General features: G+C 40.8%; 1 long non-coding RNA gene across 2 annotated transcripts in view; it reads right to left on the bottom strand.

The window, feature by feature from the left end:
• Positions 1–10,719: 10,719 nt before the first annotated feature.
• Positions 10,720–20,596, bottom strand: part of LOC140120690 (uncharacterized) — a 39,048-nt gene continuing 29,171 nt past the window's right edge. For both annotated transcript variants that reach the window (XR_011853947.1, XR_011853948.1), the window contains exons 3-4: positions 11,990–12,029; positions 10,720–10,845 (exon numbers count right to left, since the gene is read on the bottom strand). This is a non-coding gene — a long non-coding RNA (uncharacterized lncRNA). The remainder of the gene's footprint in view (positions 10,846–11,989; positions 12,030–20,596) is intronic.

Below are 20,596 nucleotides of genomic sequence, written 5' to 3'. Positions count from 1 at the left end.
CTGGGAATTATCGGCCAAGATAGTTTCCACTTACAACAGGCCTCGCCATGGTCGACCAAAGAAATGGAGTGCTTGTTCTCAACATTAGATCCACAGGTTGTCTCTTCTAAATAGAAGTTTGAGTATTTCCAACATTTCTATAAAGTTAAATGTGGGGTGGGATGAGGCTGTCAGACCATATGCCGCATAATGTATCAAATTGGTTTGCATGACTGAAATCCCAGATGCATAAGAAGCCTAAAAACGTCTAAGGACATGGAGTACTGGAGCCATGTCATGTGGTCTGATGAGACCAAGATAAACTTATATGATTCAGATGGTGGCAAAGTGTATGTGGTGTCAACCAGATGAGGAATACAATGACAAGTGTGTCTTGCCTACCAGCAAACATAATGGTGCAAATGTCACGGTGTTGGGCTGTATGATTACTGCCGGTTGTGGGGAGTTCCAGTTCATTGAGGGAACCATCAATGCCAGCATGTACTGTGACATACTGATGCAGAGCATGATCCCATTGATGCCCTCCCTTCAGAAACAGGGCCACAGGGTAGTATTCCAACATGGTAACCACCCAAAACACATTTCCAAGATGACCACTGTCTCGATAAAGAAATTGAGGTTAAAGGTGCTAGACTGGCTATGCATGTTTCTGGACCTTAACTATACTGATTATCTGTGGGACATCTTCAAACGGAAAGGGGAGGAGAGAAAAGTCTCTAATATCCACCAGCTCCGTGGAATGGAAGAAGATGTCTGTGGTTATAACCGGTGAAGCTCCACTGCAAATCCAAAGCCCGAGAGAGTAAAGGCACTCTGGATAGAAAAGGTGGACACACAATGGGGCTTATTTACTGGGTGTCCGTGCACTGCACTTTCGTCGTTTTGGATTGTGGCACAGTTGTCAGGATTTCATGAGACAGAAATCGGCAGCGGTTTTTGGCGCAAAATTAGAGCAGCTCAAAGCTGATCTAGGGAGTTCTTATTCACCTTCCTGTATGGGGAGACTGTTCTCAACCTCTTTGCTTGTGTGGCAAATCATTAATCCCATGTGCCACCAACTTATATTCCAATGAAAATTATAGCCCCCTGATATCCGTCACATGAAAGCCAGGTGCGACACAATCCCCATTTAAATAGCTGTGCCAGCGGTGCAAATACCGAAAACGTCAGAAAAACCGACGAAAGTGCAGCTGCAGACCCTTCGTAAATAAGCCCCATTGTATCAAAGTGTCATGTCTTCAATGTTGTCAGTTAAAAAGATAAAATAAAATGTTTCATTTATAGAATGAATCAATGAATATAAAGATTGCCCCGAAATTATTACACATCCGCCATTGACATTCCCATTCATTTATACAGGTATTTTAGCTTTGTTTTTAGTTACAACTTGTATGTAAGTCAGAAACTATATATATTGTAAGTGTAACTCCAGATAAAGTATTTTTTTGTCCTTGCGACAATAGGATTTTGGAGTTGTCTCTAAGTCAGGTGTTCTTAAAGGGAACCTGTTGTGGCGATTTAAGACACTAATGCACCCACAGGACCTTCTGGGCTGGTGGTTTAGTGTCCCAAATCACACTGTATGATGTTTTAAAATAAACCTTTAGACTCATCTCTTTCCTTGTTCCCTTCGATGCCTGCACATTATGGCAAGTGAAGCCGGCCTAGTACACCTCAGCTATGTAGGGACGGCGCATGCGCAATGCAGCCAGGGCTTTATTCTGGCTTCACTTGCTGCATTATGAAAGGGGGCACGGGATCTTCAGATGTGAGTCCGTTGTGCCTCATCAGACTCTGATATGGTAAGTATAAAAGTTTTAATTTTCTACACATACAGCCCTCATACAGATCAATAAACTATAAGGACCCATAGACTATAAGGTCCCCAATTGACCTGACAGGACAGGGCCTAACTTAGGCATAGGGCAGTGATGGCGAACCTTTTTGAGCCTCAGTGCCCAAACTTCAACCAAAAGCCACTTATTTATTGCAAAGTGCCAGCGTAGCAATTTAAGAAGTAATGTATTTCTCCTTGTTCTTTGACAACTTTCAATCCTTCAGCCTCCCAAGGACACCAACACAGTTGAAAGGAGGAGGGCAAATTCATCTACCATTGTAGGAAGATTCTGCAGGCAGATTCTTTGAGTTCTGTCTGGTGAACTTTTTTCTGGGGTGATGGCCCGGGTGCCCAAAGAGAGGGCTCCGAGTGCCGCCTCTGGCACCAGTGCCATAGGTTCGCCACCACTGGCATAGGGTCTAACTTGCTGATCAGTGGGGGTGTCAGTGATGGGATCCTCACAGATTACTAAAACAGGAGTATGTTGGGGTCTGATGTACCCCCATCGCCACCCGACAACCCCCCCCCCCCGTGTAGCACCACCATGTCCATTCTCTATGCAGCTGAAATAGATTGCTGAGTGCTGTACTTTGCAATCTCCATCAGCTCCATAGAGATGAACGAGGAAACCCAGCCATGCTGGGCCATCTTGGTGGTGCTATGAGGCATTTGACAGGGGTACATCGTACTCCATTGGACCTAGTGATCTGTGGTGGTCCCATCACTGAGACCCCTATGGTTCAGCAAGTTAGGATCTATCCTCTGGATAGGGCCTAACTTCTTCATGGGGAAAACCCCTTTAAGTTGAGGACTACCTGTGTTTATCTAGAGCCCCTCTAATATTTTTTAATAGAATGCAGCTTATTTATGTTATTATATACAACCTCCCTCCACATCCTCCTCCTACACAGCCTCCTCCTATACAGCCTCCTCCTACACAGCCTCCTCCTACACAGCCTCCTCCTATACAGCTTCCTCCTACACAGCCTCCTCCTATACAGCCTCCTCCTATACAGCCTCCTCCTATACAGCCTCCTCCTACACAGCCTCCTTCTATACAGCCTCCTCCTACACAGCCTCCTCCTATACAGCCTCCTCCTACACAGCCTCCTCCTACACAGCCTCCTCCTACACAGCCTCCTCCTACACAGCATCCTCCTACACAGCCTCCTCCTACACAGCCTCCTCCTATACAGCCTCCTCCTACACAGCATCCTCCTACACAGCCTCCTCCTACACAGCATCCTCCTACACAGCCTCCTCCTATACAGCCTCCTCCTACACAGCCTCCTTCTATACAGCCTCCTCCTACACAGCCTCTTCCTACACAGCCTCCTCCTACACAGCATCCTCCTCACTTATTTATTTATTCATTAAATAAAATATTAGTAATCAATTTATTTAGCGCCTTTCCTCATTTCCATAACCACTAGGGGGCCTCCTGAACTGTATACAAACTACTGCCTTTATGAGAGCTTGTTTTTTCGGGGATGTGTTGTATTTCCTAATGAGGATATTGTAACATATTGAAGTAAACAGGATAAAGTCTGAGATGTCGGAAGGAAGAAATGTTTCTTGATTTAGTTGTCATTCTCCAGTTTCTTCCATTATACAAACAAGTGCAAATATAAAGCTGCAACATAAATATGGAATGTACAGTATCAGAGGTTTCCCCTTGGGATCACATCTAGGAGATTAATTAGACAATACATAATTATAACGCCTTCTATAATTGTCGCTACTTTCCTCCTCCACAGCTGCACCACCTTATTTTTAGAAATGTGAACCTTCTCGCTCAGTAAAATAAAGATTTGCACAGAAAAATTTAAACGGGGGTTGTTTGAGCTGTGAAACATACACCAAGGAACACTGTCACCAGATTTTACCCCTTTAAACTAGCAGCCCCCTCCCCCCAGGTAGGGTATGACATGTCCTTTCTAGAATCCCCCCTCGTTTATGTGTCATATGAGAAAAGAGCTGAAAAGAAATGTAGACTAAAATAAAACATTTTAGTGGCGGAAGCGGAATGTCACATGAGATACCCTTATCATGAGCTCTATAGCACCTAGAAACATGCTTTTGGTATCATTTTAAAGATATGATTTTCATCTGTCAAATCAACTCAGTTTTTGTGAGCAATAAAATGGGAGATACAGAACAGGTAGTTAATTTAAAAAGTGGGAATTGGATCTTTATCTGCATCTCACATTCCCATCTATATATTTAACCACCCGATTCTACATTCCTGTACAACAATGACCGACATAGCACAAGATATGGGCATACGAAGTGACACTCCCCTCTAAAAGTGCCTCATCTCAGGCAGTTGACTCTTTTCTGCTCATTTGAATATGACTGTACACATTTTTTTTTATAAGTAAAAGGGTGAGATGTAAAATAAAAGAGAGTGAATTCTAGAAAGTCCATTTCATACCTAACCTGAGGGGCTGGTAACATAGTGGGATGAGAAGTGATAACAGGTCCCATTTTATCAATCTGTGAATGATGAGGAATGGCACCAATTTTGTCCAGTATGTGAATTTTAGGCAAGATAAAGCTGCTGGGTCCCAATGCAAAAACTATGTCAGCCCCCCATCCCCCACCCCTTTAAACTTTAATGGATCTTTTATAGGATTGGCCTATTTGTATGGGGGGGAGGGGGGAGCATGAAATGGGGTGCCTACAGCTTGTGGTGTGACTGCTACCTTTCAGTCCTTGCTGTGTATTGCTTCAGAAATTCGGTTTCGGTGTTCGGGCTCATCACCCACTCACCCCCTGTCTCATTACTTTAAATGCCAATCCATGACATCATCAGGGAGTGCCAACCTCAGAAAAATGGTGGTATGCATGCGCCGCTGATAATCATAATAACGATTTCTTTATTTATGTAGCACACAGATTACTGTGTATGTTTTGGAGTGTGGGAGGAAACCGGAGGACCCAGAGGAAACCCATACAAACACGGAGAGAAAATACAAACCCTTTGCAGATGTTGACCCTGGGTCTTGAACCCAGGACCCCTGCGCTGCAAGGCTGTAATGCTAACCACTAAGCCACCATAATTTTGCCAATTGCCAATTAGTTATATAGAAGTTTTCTCCACTGCAGACTCATTCTCTATAGCTCAGTTTTTGCTGAACTTATTCAAGGTGACTTTGCTCTGGAGTGGCTAAAATCTGCATGTATTTTTTATTTTTATTCTGTTGAATGTTAAAGAGTTTTTTTTACATTTTATTTTTTTCATTATAGACTTTAGAACCTAAAAATGCACCAAATGACCAAAAAGTAACACAAAGTCCATCCCAAAGTGATGGGTCCCATGATGTAAGTGATGTCAGAACTGGACATAGCTGCCAGTCTAGTAGTCGGGCGTCTCCTTCCAAATTTTTTTTGCTGTCGTGTAAATTGACTATAGACTTTGAACACCCCTTGAAAAGCCAATGCACTGCAATACCACATATCACCTACTGAGAGGAGTGGCGCTGTTTCTGCACAGAAGACTTTAAATATCATCTACACATTCTTATTTTATTTTGTGCTTAGACGTTCCCAATTTTCGGCAATTTGACTAATTATGATGTTTTGTATTTTCTTTTCTCAAATTGCTTGTTTACTAAATATATTTTCTTGCACGCACCAGACAAAAAATGCTCATTAAAATCTAAACTAATGTTTCGCTAAAAGAGGAAAACTGGGTCAGGCTTGTGATTAACATTCGTGTTCACTTATGGAAATAGCCAGTTAAAGATATTTGTATGAATTGCCCGCTGCTAAATTCCAGGGAGGAGATGAAACAATAACACATTAACAACAATAAGAGTAAATCTGGTCTGTACTAAAGTAACAGCTGGGCGACTACAATGGCGAAACGTGCGGCCCGCTATTATTACTCCAGAACCGTCATGTACATGCTTGGCTGCAGACTCAGGAAGGCAGGTGTGCATGTTTACATTCACAACACTCGCCTGGGGGGCAAACACATACCAATTCACAAATTACGGAACAACCTCCAAATTCCCACATGGTGCACACGTGTGCTCCGTGCCTTTCATAGTTACCATCTCCAAGAGAGAATATCATGTACCATACGTTAAAAAAAACAGATAGTAAAAGGCATAAGAACCGTACAAAGATCTGTTCATTTTGTATTTGTTGTCTCCTTATGAAAAATATTTGGCGCAATTGAAATTGTTACATTTCTTGTATATGCTGAAAATTATTTGCCACATGTAACTTGACATCCAGTGTAGTTTTTCTTTATCCGGTGTTGATTTTTTTTTATGCAACTGATATGGTCAGGGGCGTAACTTGGGGGGAGGGGGTGCAGAGGTTGCGGTCGCACCTGGGCCCAGGAGGTTTAGGGGGCCCTTATGGTGTCACTTTCCCATATGAGAAGACTATTACTATAAACCCTACATGATAGTCGGGGGCCTGGCACAGACTTTGCACTGGGGCCCATCAGCTTCTAGTTACACCACTGGATATGCTCCAGATTTTTTTTAAAGGGGTATGCCCACTTAGGCAAATTAATGTTAATGGGACTGTTACAGGGGCAGCATGGTGGCTCAGTGGTTAGTATTACAGCCTTGCAGCACTGAGGACCTGGGTTCAAGTCCCAGGGTCATCATCTGCAAAGAGTTTGCATGTTCTCTCCGTGTTTGCATGGGTTTCCTCCTGGTCCTCAGGTTTCCTCCCACACACCAAAACCCACTGGTAGGTTGATTAAGTAGATTGTGGACTGATTTGCACTATTTAAACAAAGGAATTATTATTATGAATATATATATATATATATATATATATATATATATATATATATAATGAATATACTTTCTGTATCAATTTCTCATGGTTTTCTGGATCTCTGCTTGCTGTCATTCCATAGAAAGCTTCTATGATTACTTCCAGTGGACAGAAATCTGAACACGGTCACACAGGTGCACAGCTGAGTAATCAGAGCTGTGTGTTATAACGGGCCATGCACCTGTGTGACCATGGTCAGATTTCTAACCAATGGAAGTAATCATAGAAGCTTTCTGTAGAAGGACAGCAATCAGAGATCTAGAAAAAAGTGAGGAACTGATACAGAATTATACTGGAAATTTGTATAACTTTTCATTATTCAAACAATATCAATTACTTGCTGGAATGGGAACACCCCTTTAAGTCAGTCAACATCTTTAAAATTCCAAATTTTTTGTAGTTTTTGATTTTTATATTCATCGGTTTCTCAGTCACCGGAATACACCTTGGTGGGAATTTATTATTATCCACTTTAACCGGTTAAGGACCGGGCCCTTTCCTGTTTTTTCATGTCCATTTTTCACTCCCCACCTTCAAAAATCTATAACTTTTTTATTTTTACACGTAAAGAGCTGTGTGACGGCTTGTTTTCTGCGTAACAAATTGCACTTCATAATGATGGTATTAAATATTCCATATCATGTACTCGGAAGCGGGAAAAAAATTCCAAATGCAATGAAAATGGTGAAAAAACGCATTTGCGCCATTTTCTTGTGGGCTTGGATTTTACGTCTTTCACTGAGCACCCCAAATGACATGTCTACTTTATTCTTTGGGTCGGTACGATTAAGGGGATACCAAATTTGTATAGGTTTTATAATGTTTTCATACATTTACAAAAATTAAAACCTCCTGTACAAAAATAATTTTTTTGATTTTTCCAACTTCTGGCGCTAATAACTTTTTCATACTTTGGTGTACGGAGCTGTGGGGGGTGTCATTTTTTGCGAAATTTGATAATATTTTCAATGATATCATTTTTAGGACTGTACGACCTTTTGATCACTTTTTATATATTTTATTAGATTTTTCAAAATGGCAAAAAAGGGCCATTTTCGACTTTGGGCGCTATTTTCCGTTACGGGGTTAAACGCATTGAAAAACCATTATCATATTTTGATAGATCGGGCATTTTCGGACGCGTCGATACCTGATGTGTTTATGATTTTTACTGTTTATTTATATTTATGTCAGTTCTAGGGAAAGGGGGGTGATTTGAAATTTTAGGTTTTTTTATTATAATTTTTTTTTTTTAAACTTTTTTTATTTTTATTTATACTATTTTTCAGACTCCCTAGGGTACTTTAACCCTAGGTTGTCTGATCGATCCTATCATATACTGCCATACTACAGTATGGCAGTATATGGGGATTTTCTTCCTCATTCATTACAATGTGCTATCAGCACATTGTAATGAAGGGGTTAAAACGAAATAGTCTCGGGTCTTCGGAAGACCCGAGGCTACCATGGAGACGGATCGCCGCCCCCCGATGACGTCACGGGGAGCGGCGATCCCAGGTAAGATGGCGGCGCCCATGCGCCGCTATCTGATTGAGGCTGCCGGCAGCTTTGCCGGCAGCCCACGCTGTAAAAACACCCGCGATCGGTGCTAGCACCGATCGCGGATGTTACCAGTAAGCCTTTGCTGCAATATGCAGCAAAGACTTACCGGCTATGGAGAGGGCTCAGCCCGTGAGCCCTCTCCATGCAGCGCGACGCGACCGCCGCCGTGAATACACGGCGGGCGGTCGCGAACCGGTTAAAATGAAAAACTGTCAAACTGTTTGTTGGCGCACAATTAGGGCGTTTTTCTTGCATTTTGAAATCTATTACAACAGCTGAGGAGAGGTGATTTGCCTAATAACATTACTGTTAACATTTGTGTTTACAAAACACAGTGCACCTGTGTGACCATGGTCAGATTTCTGTCCACTAGAAGGAAACATAGAAGCTTCCTATAGAATAACAACAAACAGAGATCTAGAATTGATATACAAATTATATTGGAAAATTGTAACTTATGCTCATACCCCTTTAACATTTTTGTTTGTGCGTCAAATTACTAATCCCTTACGCCTCAACTTAAATCCCTTTGAAAGTTATAGCACACTTCCTGTGCCACCCTGCACCCAAATTAATAAATGCCCCCCAATGATTTAGAAAAAAAATGTACAGAACACCATGATCTGATATTCCATTCTCTATGAGTTTAAGCCATGTTTAGCCTGCTACTAACAACACACACAAAGTTATGGTTAGATATGTCTCCAGGGCAATACCTAGCACAGTCTGCAGCTTTACATACTCTAAACTGCTGATAGACTCCCTTTAAAGGAAACCTACCACTACGGATGTACCTATTAAGGCAGATGTGGTGGTAGGTGCATCTAACGAATGTAGGGTAAGCCCTTTTTAGGGCAAATCCTTTACTCCCCTCTATCTTTTCTAATCTTTAATCAGGGTAATATGCACATTTTCTAAAGAGGCTACTGGGGCGTGGAGTAGCCGGAGCTGAGGCTACACGGTGTGGCTACTCCACCCCCAGTAGCCTCTTTGATCCTCCTGCCCAGACATCTTCAGCACGCAGCTGCAATTAGCTAGCTGTGCACACTTGTCAGGGAAGCCGGAGTTCTGCACATGCGCACAACACAGGGCAGCGGCTTCGCGATCTCGGCTCCAAAGCTCTCGGATCTCGAATGAGTGCACACTAGCTCATTGCAGCTGCGTGCTGAAGATAGTAGGAGGGTAGGAGGATCAAAGAGGCTACTGGGGCGTGGTGTAGCCGTGCCGGGTAGCCTACTCCACGCCCCAGTAACCTCTTTTGAAAATTTGCATATTACCCTGATTAAAGATTAAAAAAGATAGAGGGGAGTAAAAGATTAGCCCTAAAAAGGGCAAGCCTTACATACATTAGAGGCACCTACCACCGGATCTACCTTAATAGGTACCTCCGTAGTGGTAGGTTTCCTTTAATTGTTTCCTATTACACATCCATGCAATATGGAGAAATATGACCGCCATGTGCATAGGATCCAAGCGCACAATACACATTAGTAGCATCAGGGCTCTATAACACAATACTTGGCTATTAGATTACCTTCATGCATTGTTGTACAATAGCCACTTTATACTTTAACGCAATTGATCAGCATCTGTGGAACTTATTTCCATGGGGCAATGTTATCTCAGCTTTTTGTAAATATCTGACAAGTAGCACCATGCTGCCAGAGCGAACAGCAACGCAACACAAGTTTAGAGCCTAAGCTGATCAATAAAGCCGTGCACAATAATCTGTCACTGTTTAAGACTATCAACTCGTGCTCCACATGGATCTCTAACAGCTCAGCGTGAAAATATGTTCTTCTCTGGAATTAATTTATTGGGACTCCTTATGTCACTTGGTATTAAATACTTCAGAGTTAAGTAACTATCTCCGAAGCTCAGGAGTGTTTTTCATATGATGCTTTTACTTTTATTAATCTACTTTTCTTAAAAGTCAATAGTAGAAATTCTGTCCCATTGATCTTAGGAACATTCAGCAATGCAAAAAGTATCTGTGTCTTATCTTAAAGGAAATCCACCAACAGATTTCCACATTATGAACTATTAATGCTGCCGGGTTCATCCCACCAGTGTGATGAAAACCATGGGGGTCATTTATTCTGTGTGTACTTATTTTTTGCTTTTTCTGGGTTTTGGACTTGATTCATTTATCTAAGGCAACATTCACACAGCCGTATGGGGGACATATGTATGGTGGACATATAGACATCCCCCATAGATGACAATGGGCACACAGCGCCGTAAGTGAGCAGTACAGGGCAGTACACTTGCGGCACCATACTGTTCCATAGCCAGTAGAAAGATAGAACATGTCCTATCTTTACCAGAGCAGCACTTACCCCTCCTACTCTCCCCGGCCACACAGTACTATGGTGAGGCCGGCACACGTTAGTGTGAATATAGCCTTAGAGTGTGATATAAAAAAAATAAGTTGCACAAACGTTGCAAATTCTTCTGCAACACACTTCTAAACTTTCGCCTACACCTGTTTGGGACTTGAGTTTATTCGCACCAAAATTATGACTTTTTTATATGTTCAAACCAAAGAAATCAACCACATAAAAACTTATAAATGATCTCCTCTGCTCCTCTTCATCTTGATCCCGGCACTGTCCATCGCTTATCTTGATCGCCGGGATTACCTAGAAATGAAAGTTATAATTAGCATCCAGGAGTGCAAGGACAAGATGTCCGGCGCTGCGGGCTGATAATTTTGCATACCCATGCTTGGATAGCGAGGTGATGTCTTATAAGAAGCGTGAATTCATACCTCTTGTGTGATGTCACCTTGCTCTTCCATGCTACCAGCATGGGAGGGGGAGGTGTGGGGGTGTGCATAATTAGCAACCTGGAGTGCCAGGATCTTGTCCCTGCTCTCTGGGCTGCTAATTATGACTTTCTTTTCTAGGTGATCCCGGAGATCAAGATGAAGAGGAGTGGGGGTGAGTATATATAAGGGTTTTTTTTTTATGTTTTTTATGCGGTCAATTTCCTTTAAACACTGAAAAATTGTTGCTACAGTGCAAAAGTTGCAAATATACAAATGTGCCAAAAAAGTCTCAAATATAAGTGCTTCAGGGGCCATCACCGGACTCTAGAAGATCTGGCTATTACACTTTCCCTAAATGAATTGTGAGCCACCTCCCTTCTCCGTCATTGCCCCCTCCTGCAGTCTGCCTGAAATACTGTGGCCGCACAAATCTAGTACTCTGTGGGGGTCATTCATCTTTAGTCAGGGCATTTTTATGTGTCTTTTTTGGTTATTCCAGGTTTCGGACTTGTTTGATTTATCTAAGAGATTGATATATCAGGCAGCTGAGTCTGGGGGGTTTTTGCAACATTTCATTAAAAAGTTGCACAAAAGTAACACAAAAAATGCAAACTCTCCTTCAACTACTTCTAAAGTTTTTTGCCTTTGCCTGATCGGGACTGGAGTTTATTTGTGACATTTTAACCTAAATTGCGACTTTCTCCTACATCTACATCCAAATTTTAAAGATATATCAGACGCAACACTGAAAAATTCTTGCATGGATAACTTTGCTAGGCGAGTGGAAAAGTCTAAAATTTAAGCGCAAATATGCATATGTGCCAAAAAGTCACAAATATAAGAGAATAAAGGGAAAATTCTAAGATAAATTACCCCCTGTGCCGCTGCAGAAGGAGCAAGGGAGAGATTCTACTATTAGATCTATGCAGCAGCATTAATAGTTAAGAAACTGGAGACTGGTAAATTTCCTTTAACCCCTTAAGGACTTTTTTTCTTTTCATTTTTACTATCCCTACCTTATTTTTCTGTATACAGAGCTTTATGAGGGCTTGTTTTCTATGGAACAAAAGAAATGCATTTTCTTGTGTGATCGATTTTTATGGTTTTCAAAGTGCGGTCTAAATGATACATCTACTTGATTCTTTTGGTCGGTGCGATCACAGTAATACCAAATTTATACAGATTTTGTTGTGTTTTTAAAAGAGTAAAAAAAAAATTGTTCTGATGCTATTACCTTTTTCATACTTCGGTGTTCAGAGCTGTCTGAGGTGGTATTTTTAGCAGGACAAGTGTCAAGGGTCGTCCCACAACCCATATTGCGGGTCGCGGGCTCACCTGTGTCCCCCAGGGCTCGCAGGCGCGGCGCCAGCGCAACTCACCTCTCCCTGTTCCGGATCCACGCCCGAGCTCCGTGTGCGCATGTTCCCGTCTCCTTGGGCACACCCGCGGCATCTTCAGAAAATTTAAAGGGCCAGGGCACCGCTGATTGGTGCACTGGCTGAACACCTCCACCTTTAAAAATCCAGCACCTCCCTTCCTGCCTTGCCAGATCATTGTGTCATGAGCCCTGGAGAAAAATGTTTTGATGCCTTGCGGTGTTTCTGAGAATTCCCGTTGTGACCCTGGTTCCATTCTGACTTCGCTCCTCTGCCGCCTGCCCTGATCTGTTGCTATGACTCTGACTCCGATCCTGTGCTGCCTGTCCTGACCTCCTGCCTGTCCCCGCCTATGAGATTGCCTGCCCTTTCGGTACCCTGACCTTGGCTGCCACTGCGGACAAGTCACGCTTGTGGAACGACCTGGTGGTACCACAGCAAGTCCAACTCACTTTGCGGCAGGCTCTGGTGAAAACCGTGTGCCACTCAGACTCCGGTCCCGGGTAGTGGCTTGTTTCATCGTCTGCAGTGGTTCAGAGGATCCACAACCTCTGAGCCTGACAAAGAGCTGACATTTTTATTGCTAACATTTTGGGACTATAAGATATTTTTACTACTATTTATGAAAAAATTTATGCTTTTCAAAATGGCAAAAAAGGGGCATTCTGGGCATTTCCGTTACGGCAGTCACCACTGGGAATAACCATTTTTATATTTTGATAGATCTGAACTTTTGGTGCGCAGCGATAACTAACATGTTTATGATTTCTTTACTTTTCTATCAGTTCTAAGGAGAGGATAGTGAATAGAATATTTCGTTTTTTAAATTTTTAATAATTTTTATAATTTTTTTAACTTTTTTGATAAAATTGTTGACATTTAATTGGTAAACACCTGATATCGGTGCCAGCACCTAATAGGGGTATTACTGCTGGATGTATGTTGCATAGTGTAACAAACTGCTGGTCTGTATCAATAGATCTGTGAGTCCTTTTTATACATCCTTAATGGTCCCCTAACATATAGGTTGCAGATGGAGTGTTAAGCTGTATAGCTGATACCTACTGTCCATCCTCCACCTCCCAGACATACATTCATGCTCATTTAACCAGGTTGAAATCAAAGTATCTAATTATCGCTCCACCGGACTCCCCCCCCCCCCCCCCCACAGCCAAATTAGTCAGCATTGAGTCAAAAGGGCTCGGATTGTCATTAACGTGGTGCACACTGGTCCCAGTATCGGAGTAATTATGACAAAATATTTGACACTGGACTAGAAAAAGGGGAGGAAAGAGTTATAGGGCACAAGGGAAAGGAAGGCAATAGAAATTAATATCTGTGATATACAGAAAACATATATGCAACACTATCAGTCGGGCAAACATGAAACATGCCTACAGATATCACACATTTAGAAGGGGTTTTATTAAGATTAATATTTAATCTATTTTCCTAACAAGCTATTTTCCAATCAAGCTATCCCACCGATAGTCCATAATCCAACCCTGGTGGAGATATAGACAAATTCCAATTTTCTGATTACAGGGAGCATCATAGAGGGAAGAAGAAAGGAAAACTACTGGGAAAAGGAACTCTTATAACGCTTTTATATTGACTCGTCTTTCTAACAAAATTTTCCCATTCTACTATAGAAGAATCTTGAGATGAGGTCCAATTCCTAATTAACACTAACCTAGCCAAAAACAGCAACTTTAAAATCAGTTAATATCTGCACTAAGCCTACACAGAGGAGACAATACAATCATTAATTGGGTCTCTATTTTATCACTACAATACGAGGGTTAGACAGCTAGTTTCCGAATTCCAATGGACGTCCATGGGGCACTAGAGAAAGCTTACAGTTTGACCAAAACCGAGGAGTCTGGCCAGTACAGAGCAGGTAAAAGGACCTATTTTCTCCTGTTCTGCAGATCACGTGAGTCTTATCAGTCAGACCTCTCCCCCACGATCGTACATTTATCCTCTATCCCATGGAATAAAAATCATGGTTGGACTGGCCCACAAGAGTTCCAATGAACCCTCTAACAAAACACAGGGCAGCAGAACCCAACCAAATTTTGAGTTTATTAGGATTGTGTAGGATTTAATGGTCGGCCAAAGTGGTACCAGTCTAACTTTGTAAAGGATAAATGGTAATCTTAACAATTATTCTTTTACACAACCACTTTATTACAACATACTAAACTGAGCGTGGCCTTGTCCATTGGATCCTACTAAAATCTCATTTCTTCATGGTTATAATGTATTCCTTTCCAGATTTTTCTTTTTAAAATTTCTATTTTTTTTTTCCTAATACCATGTTTTTTAGTGGTACCATAACACAAACTTGCACCACATGTCTCATTTAGACTCCAAGCCCTTAGGACATTGGTTATATCAATTACCTTATATACTCGAGTATAAGCCTAGTTTTTCAGCACAAAAAATGTGCTGAAAAACCCAAACTCGGCTTATACTAGAGTCAAAAACATAAATCAAAACTCACCTTTCCGGCGGCCCCCTTAGATCTTCTGTGCGATCCATCCGCTACAATGGTATTGTTGTGCTGCACAACGGGGGGGGGGGGGTGGTTATATACACTGGGGCAGGGCCTATCAGTTATATACACTGGGGCAGGGGCTGGCAGGCTATATACTGGGGAGGCTGTGAGCAATGCATTCCCCCCCCCCCCCGGCTTATACTCGAGTCAATAGATTTTCCCATTTTTGTGTGGTAAAATTAGGAGCCTCGGCTTATACTCGGGTCGGCTTATACTCGAGTATATACGGTACAATTAAAATGATTCTACTACTGGTAGCCTCAGACTTGCAGGTGTAATTGGACTTTTATAAAACCAGGGAACACATTTCTAACAAGGAACCATTTCTACATGAATTATTTAACATTAGGAAAATGTATATATATATATAATTTAAAAAAAAAAAAAATATATATATATATATATATATATATTTCACTGTTATTTTGTAAAGGTTTGATATCCCAGATTTTAAAAAAAATTCTGCCCTTGTTAGCACATGGAAAAAAGGAAATTGGGATTTTTGGTAGAGTAAAAAGTTACATCAAAGAATAAGAAGTAGCTAGAAAGTTACGGGGCACACACAAAAACATACATTCACTATGATTCATGTTAAATGTAGTGTGAATTCTGAACATTTTAATGACATAGCGCCGTCTTCTACTTTTTTATGTGAAAAGATTAGTCATTTGCAACCATGAACTTTCAAACCTGACCTCTGAATAATGAGCGGGGCTCGATTTTATCTGAATAACCTGTTATAATTGTAGGAATAATGAGGATGATAAAGAGAGGAAAGAATGTGTCACTATGCAACCCATAGAAGATATAGATATATCTACTGTATAGATAGTAACTTTTCCATGTACTTATCCATTTCTATGTAAAACAATATAAATACCTTAAAAATATGATGGTGCTATATAAATAAAGTTTGTTGTTATTGTTGTTACTATTTATATTATCTGCATTCACAATATTATAGACTCAGTTTTGGTATCTGCATAAAGTTTGATATGATGAGTTCTAGAAAGTGTAATTGTTACAACAGGAAGTGTACGGCAGAAGGGCATAACTATCTGTGCAGGTGTCAAATGCCCTTTGGAGGTCACAAGATGTCAGGGCCAGGTCAGTTGCAGCCCACACTAATCAGCCCTTAATAGTAATGAGTGAAGGATGCGCGGCATTACTGTAGACTGTGTTTTCTCCACAATTCTTTTCTTCTGGCACAAAAAATCTGTTAGCGGTTAAGAAGACAATATGGTAGGTACCATTAAACTCATTATCATTCCCCTACATTAGTTAGTTTCCACCTAACTTGAAAGGTTCAACCAATATCTAATATGTACATTGAGCTTACATTTTCCAATAGCAGTCAGTAGAACAATGAAAGCAGATTTGGACCATAGAAAACTATAGCTCACATTGCCCGAATTTTCAATGTAAACCCCCATCCACAGAATAGAGAAAGCCATTCTGATTGGTAAGGGTTGGTCCGCTGAGGTCATCCCACTGACCAAAACAATTGCTTCCTTAAATTGGTCTTGCATGTGCCCTGCAACTCCCTTCACTATCTATATGATTGCTGATAAATTAATTGATTAAGTGATTGGTGGAGGTCCCATCAGTTTGATTCCCATTGACCATACTATCCCCTATATTTCAGATAGAAGATAACATATAAACTTGAGGAAAACTTGCCCAGTATTTTTCTGTATCAGTTTTTTTTTATTTAATTATTTTCCTATATTTATTATTAACATGTTCTAAAAGCTCATTGGCTCATTTTTCACATTGGTTTCTTTCTAAATCTCTTTTAGACTTTTTGCTCCACCAAGGATTTACCACTGTACATTGACCTTAATAGACTCTTATCCCATTAGTTGATGCTAAATATTCCCAATAAATTCCATAATTGGTTGTTATGCCAGGAACTTTCAATCAATGGAAGAATCAAGAGGAACAAGGTTCTTGTGTTGGTAATGAACATATTACGTGGGCCAAATTTTAAAGCGGTATTCCCACAAAGACAAGATTCTTAAATAAACTCAGTATAACAAAATTAAAGATTCTCTTATTCACTCTTACTAACAATAAATACAGAATTTTACATATTTCCAACCTGTCTCTATCAGTCCTGGTGTACACAATTTAGATTGCCCCGGGATCCGACCATTAATCTTCTGACTTTAGGGTTGGACAGGCATATTGTTCTCCTGGCTGATGCTACACTGAGCTGCTCTTTGTCACTAACCCCTATCCTTGCATTCCAGGACAAGCTCACACAGAGACTTACTGCTGGCAAACAGCATAAGGAGAGTAAAGTTACAGACAGATAAAGTCTTTATCCAGGGGAGGGAGGCATATAGAAGATCTGTATGTCATGACTGTTATAGCAGAACTGAGAATGCAATAGTGTGTAATATGCTTCGCACGGATCTCTCATCTCTGATCTGTCTCATCTCTCATTTTCTCTATGTCAGATACTAGTGAATGCTCAGAAGATAAATGAAAGTATATATACACCTGTACCTGATAATCTAAGCACATTGTCAGCACACAGCATCTCATAGCACAGAGGTATCATGAAGTGTCTGCTTAGAGAGTCCCCGCCCACACTCTGGAATCTTACACTGACCACCACTGGAGCTAAAACAGCAATAGAATTGAGTAAGTTTTTAAAACAGAACAAGGGTATTCAAATGTGAGAATTTTCTTTCATGGGCAAACCCTTTAAGTTAGTCTAGGGATTAATCCACTTGCTAAAGGAAATTATTGATCGATGGAGAAGTACTGGTGGAGCTGTTATTTTAGTAATTTTTACATGTTGACCACATTCACCACTTAACAATTAATATTCCCAGGGATTTTCCTTTAATGCTCAAATGTCATGAGCTAACTATACAATATCATGAAATATTTTTGAAGATAATTTGTGCATTATAACTATTCCGGTAAAATGGATTGAACTTGCCAGAGGGAAGTAATAATTTCTAAGAAATTACATATATGTTCTGGCAATAAACCTGAAGAAGGATGTCTTTTGAAGAAGATGTGGTTCTCTTTTCTAGAAATTCAAGGAGCAAATTCTTTTAATTATGTTAAAAGACATGATTATCTGATTAATCAAGATAGGACGCCAAGGTTTTATGATCACTCTGCTCGAAATGATATTTCTTTCTGTATTGTCCATTTAGTCTCTTGAGAGCTATAAGTGAAGAACAAGGTCATTAAAAGGGTCATAGTAGATGGTGATGTAGTACGCTCTTCATATAAGATAATGATATGCAAGAAAAATATAGAGGGATAACATCATCCGTATTTCTAAAGAAGTTTTTTCAACCTTTATAGTCTTGATCTGAATGAGGAAAATGTGCTCATTTACTTCTTATAAAATGTAAATGGTCCCAAAAATAGCAATAAACTCGACTCAATAAAACTTTGTATTTTTAACTTCTATTTTAAAGTTTTATGAGCGGAGTATTCAGCTCAATTTTTTTAAAATTATTTGCTCTTGTGTGTTCTACTTTTATGTTTTGATGAACAGTTCAATGAGTTGCCTCGTAATTGTACTCACTGTACGTCGTCTGATATTGTGTTGTTAATGAAAAAATTACAGTAAGAAAAATGAAGAAAGGATGCACAGTCAGTCCCTGGGTTACATACAACATAGGCTCTTTAGGTTTGTACTTAAAGGCAACCTACCATCGCGGATCTACCTATTAAGGTAGATCCAGTGGCAGGTTCAACTAATGAATGACATGGACGTCCTTTGTAGGACTAATGCTTGAGTGGCCTGTAACTTTATAAATCTTTTATTGCCCTAATGTGCAAATATCTGAAAGAGGTTACTGGGGCGTGGAGTAGCCAGAGCTGAAGCTAAACGGCGTGGCTATTCTACGCCCTAGTAGCCTCTTTGGATCATCATTATACAAGATCGTCAGCGTGCGGCTTCTGGTAGCTGCGCGCACTCGTCCGCGGTGGCTGCATGCACTTGGCTGCAAAGCCAAAGCTACTGGGCATGCTTAAAAGCTCCGGCTTCGCAGCCTAGAACGTGCAGCCGCCAGCTCTGCATTCATACTCTATTGAGAGCGCGGATAAGTGCGCACAGCTGCCAGGAGCTGCACGCTGAAGAGCCAAATAGGCTACTAGGGCGTGGAGAAGCCGTAAACGTGTAGCTTCATCTCTGGCTACTCCACGCCCCAGTAGCCTCTTTCAAATATTTGCATATTAGGGCCATAAAAGATTTATAAAGTTACAGGTCTCTCAAGGATTAGCCCTAAAAAGGGCTCCAATGCCATTCATCAGCTGAACCTGCCACCGGATGTACCTTAATAGGTAGAACTGAGATGGTAGGTTTCCTTTAAGTTGAATTCGTATGTAAGTTGAATTCGTAAGTTGTCCTGATGACATTCACATTTTAAAAAAATTGTGCTGTCATAGAGCAAGGATTATCAATAAAGCTTCATTACAGACACCTTACAGCTGATCATTGGAGCCTTGGCAATTAAAGTTAGTTAGGGTGACATTTATAGATTGTGGAATGAATAGAAGTCTGAGGAGGAACACAGCCCAGCAGTAACCCAATGAATCCTGACACTCTTCTGTCAATCCTTTTTTTTTTCAGCAATGGTGGATATTGTAAAATTGTAGTAGTAAATAAGACGAGAAAATATCTTGAAGTTACTCAAACAAAACCTTTTGTTGATTTAAAGCAGAACAACACTTTAAACCCCATTTTGTTATTTAATATTTGAATAATACATGTGATTATATTAAAATCAGCGATATATTTTTTTAGGAAAAGGACATTTTGTCCTCCTTTCTCTTCATTACACTTATTACTGTCTAAATAAACAAAAGATTGTTATCAATCACTATTCCCACTGGGGCTCTCAAAGGTATTTACTTCTGAGACACATACAAAGTCTGAGGGCAGCACAGTGGTGCTTTGGTGAGCGCTACAGCCTTGCAGCGCTGGGATCCTGGGTTCAAGTCCCATCCAGGTCAACATAGGTCAACAAAGAGTTTGTATGTTCTCTCTGTGTTTGCGTGGGTTTCCTCGGGGTCCTATGGTTTCCTCCCACACTCCAAAAATATACTGCTAGGTTGATTAGATGGAGAGCCCCATGAGGACAGGGACTGATCTGGCAGAATCTGGAATTATTATTTAGTATTAGATACTGTATTATTTTTTCACTGTCATCTAAGTATTTGTCATTTAAAGGGGTGTTCCAGGAATCAGCATAATTCATATACAAATGGGTCCTTAAAATATAAGCTAATGTGTAATTAGTTGTTATTTAAAATGTTGCTCCCCTTAGTAGAAAATGCTGGTGACATAAACTGTAATGAAGAATTAAAATGCTCCTGGCCTTTTAATCAGTCCGTTAATTTCCTCCGCGGGGAGAAGACACAGCACAGAAGATGGCCGCTGGTTACATCTGCACATCACATGTCCTGCACCTGCATGGGCAGGTCATGTGATCACCACTATGTTTGGTTGTAGTCGGTTGGTTGCAGTGCATCCAGTATGGCCAGTGTTGTGGTGATGGCAGTTACACATCATTACTATGGTAACAGAGCAAGAAAACCTGTTAGATCATCACTGGGAGCAGAGCATAAGAGGTGGGAGGAGTTACTGAGAACTAAAGGATCATGGAACTTGTAGTTACCAGTGGCGGCCATCTTGGTAATAACTCTGCATA

This window comes from Engystomops pustulosus, chromosome 3 (genome assembly GCF_040894005.1).
Source record: "Engystomops pustulosus chromosome 3, aEngPut4.maternal, whole genome shotgun sequence".
In the NCBI taxonomy this organism is placed as follows: domain Eukaryota; kingdom Metazoa; phylum Chordata; class Amphibia; order Anura; family Leptodactylidae; genus Engystomops; species Engystomops pustulosus.
This window is presented reverse-complemented; position numbering and strand designations above follow the sequence as displayed.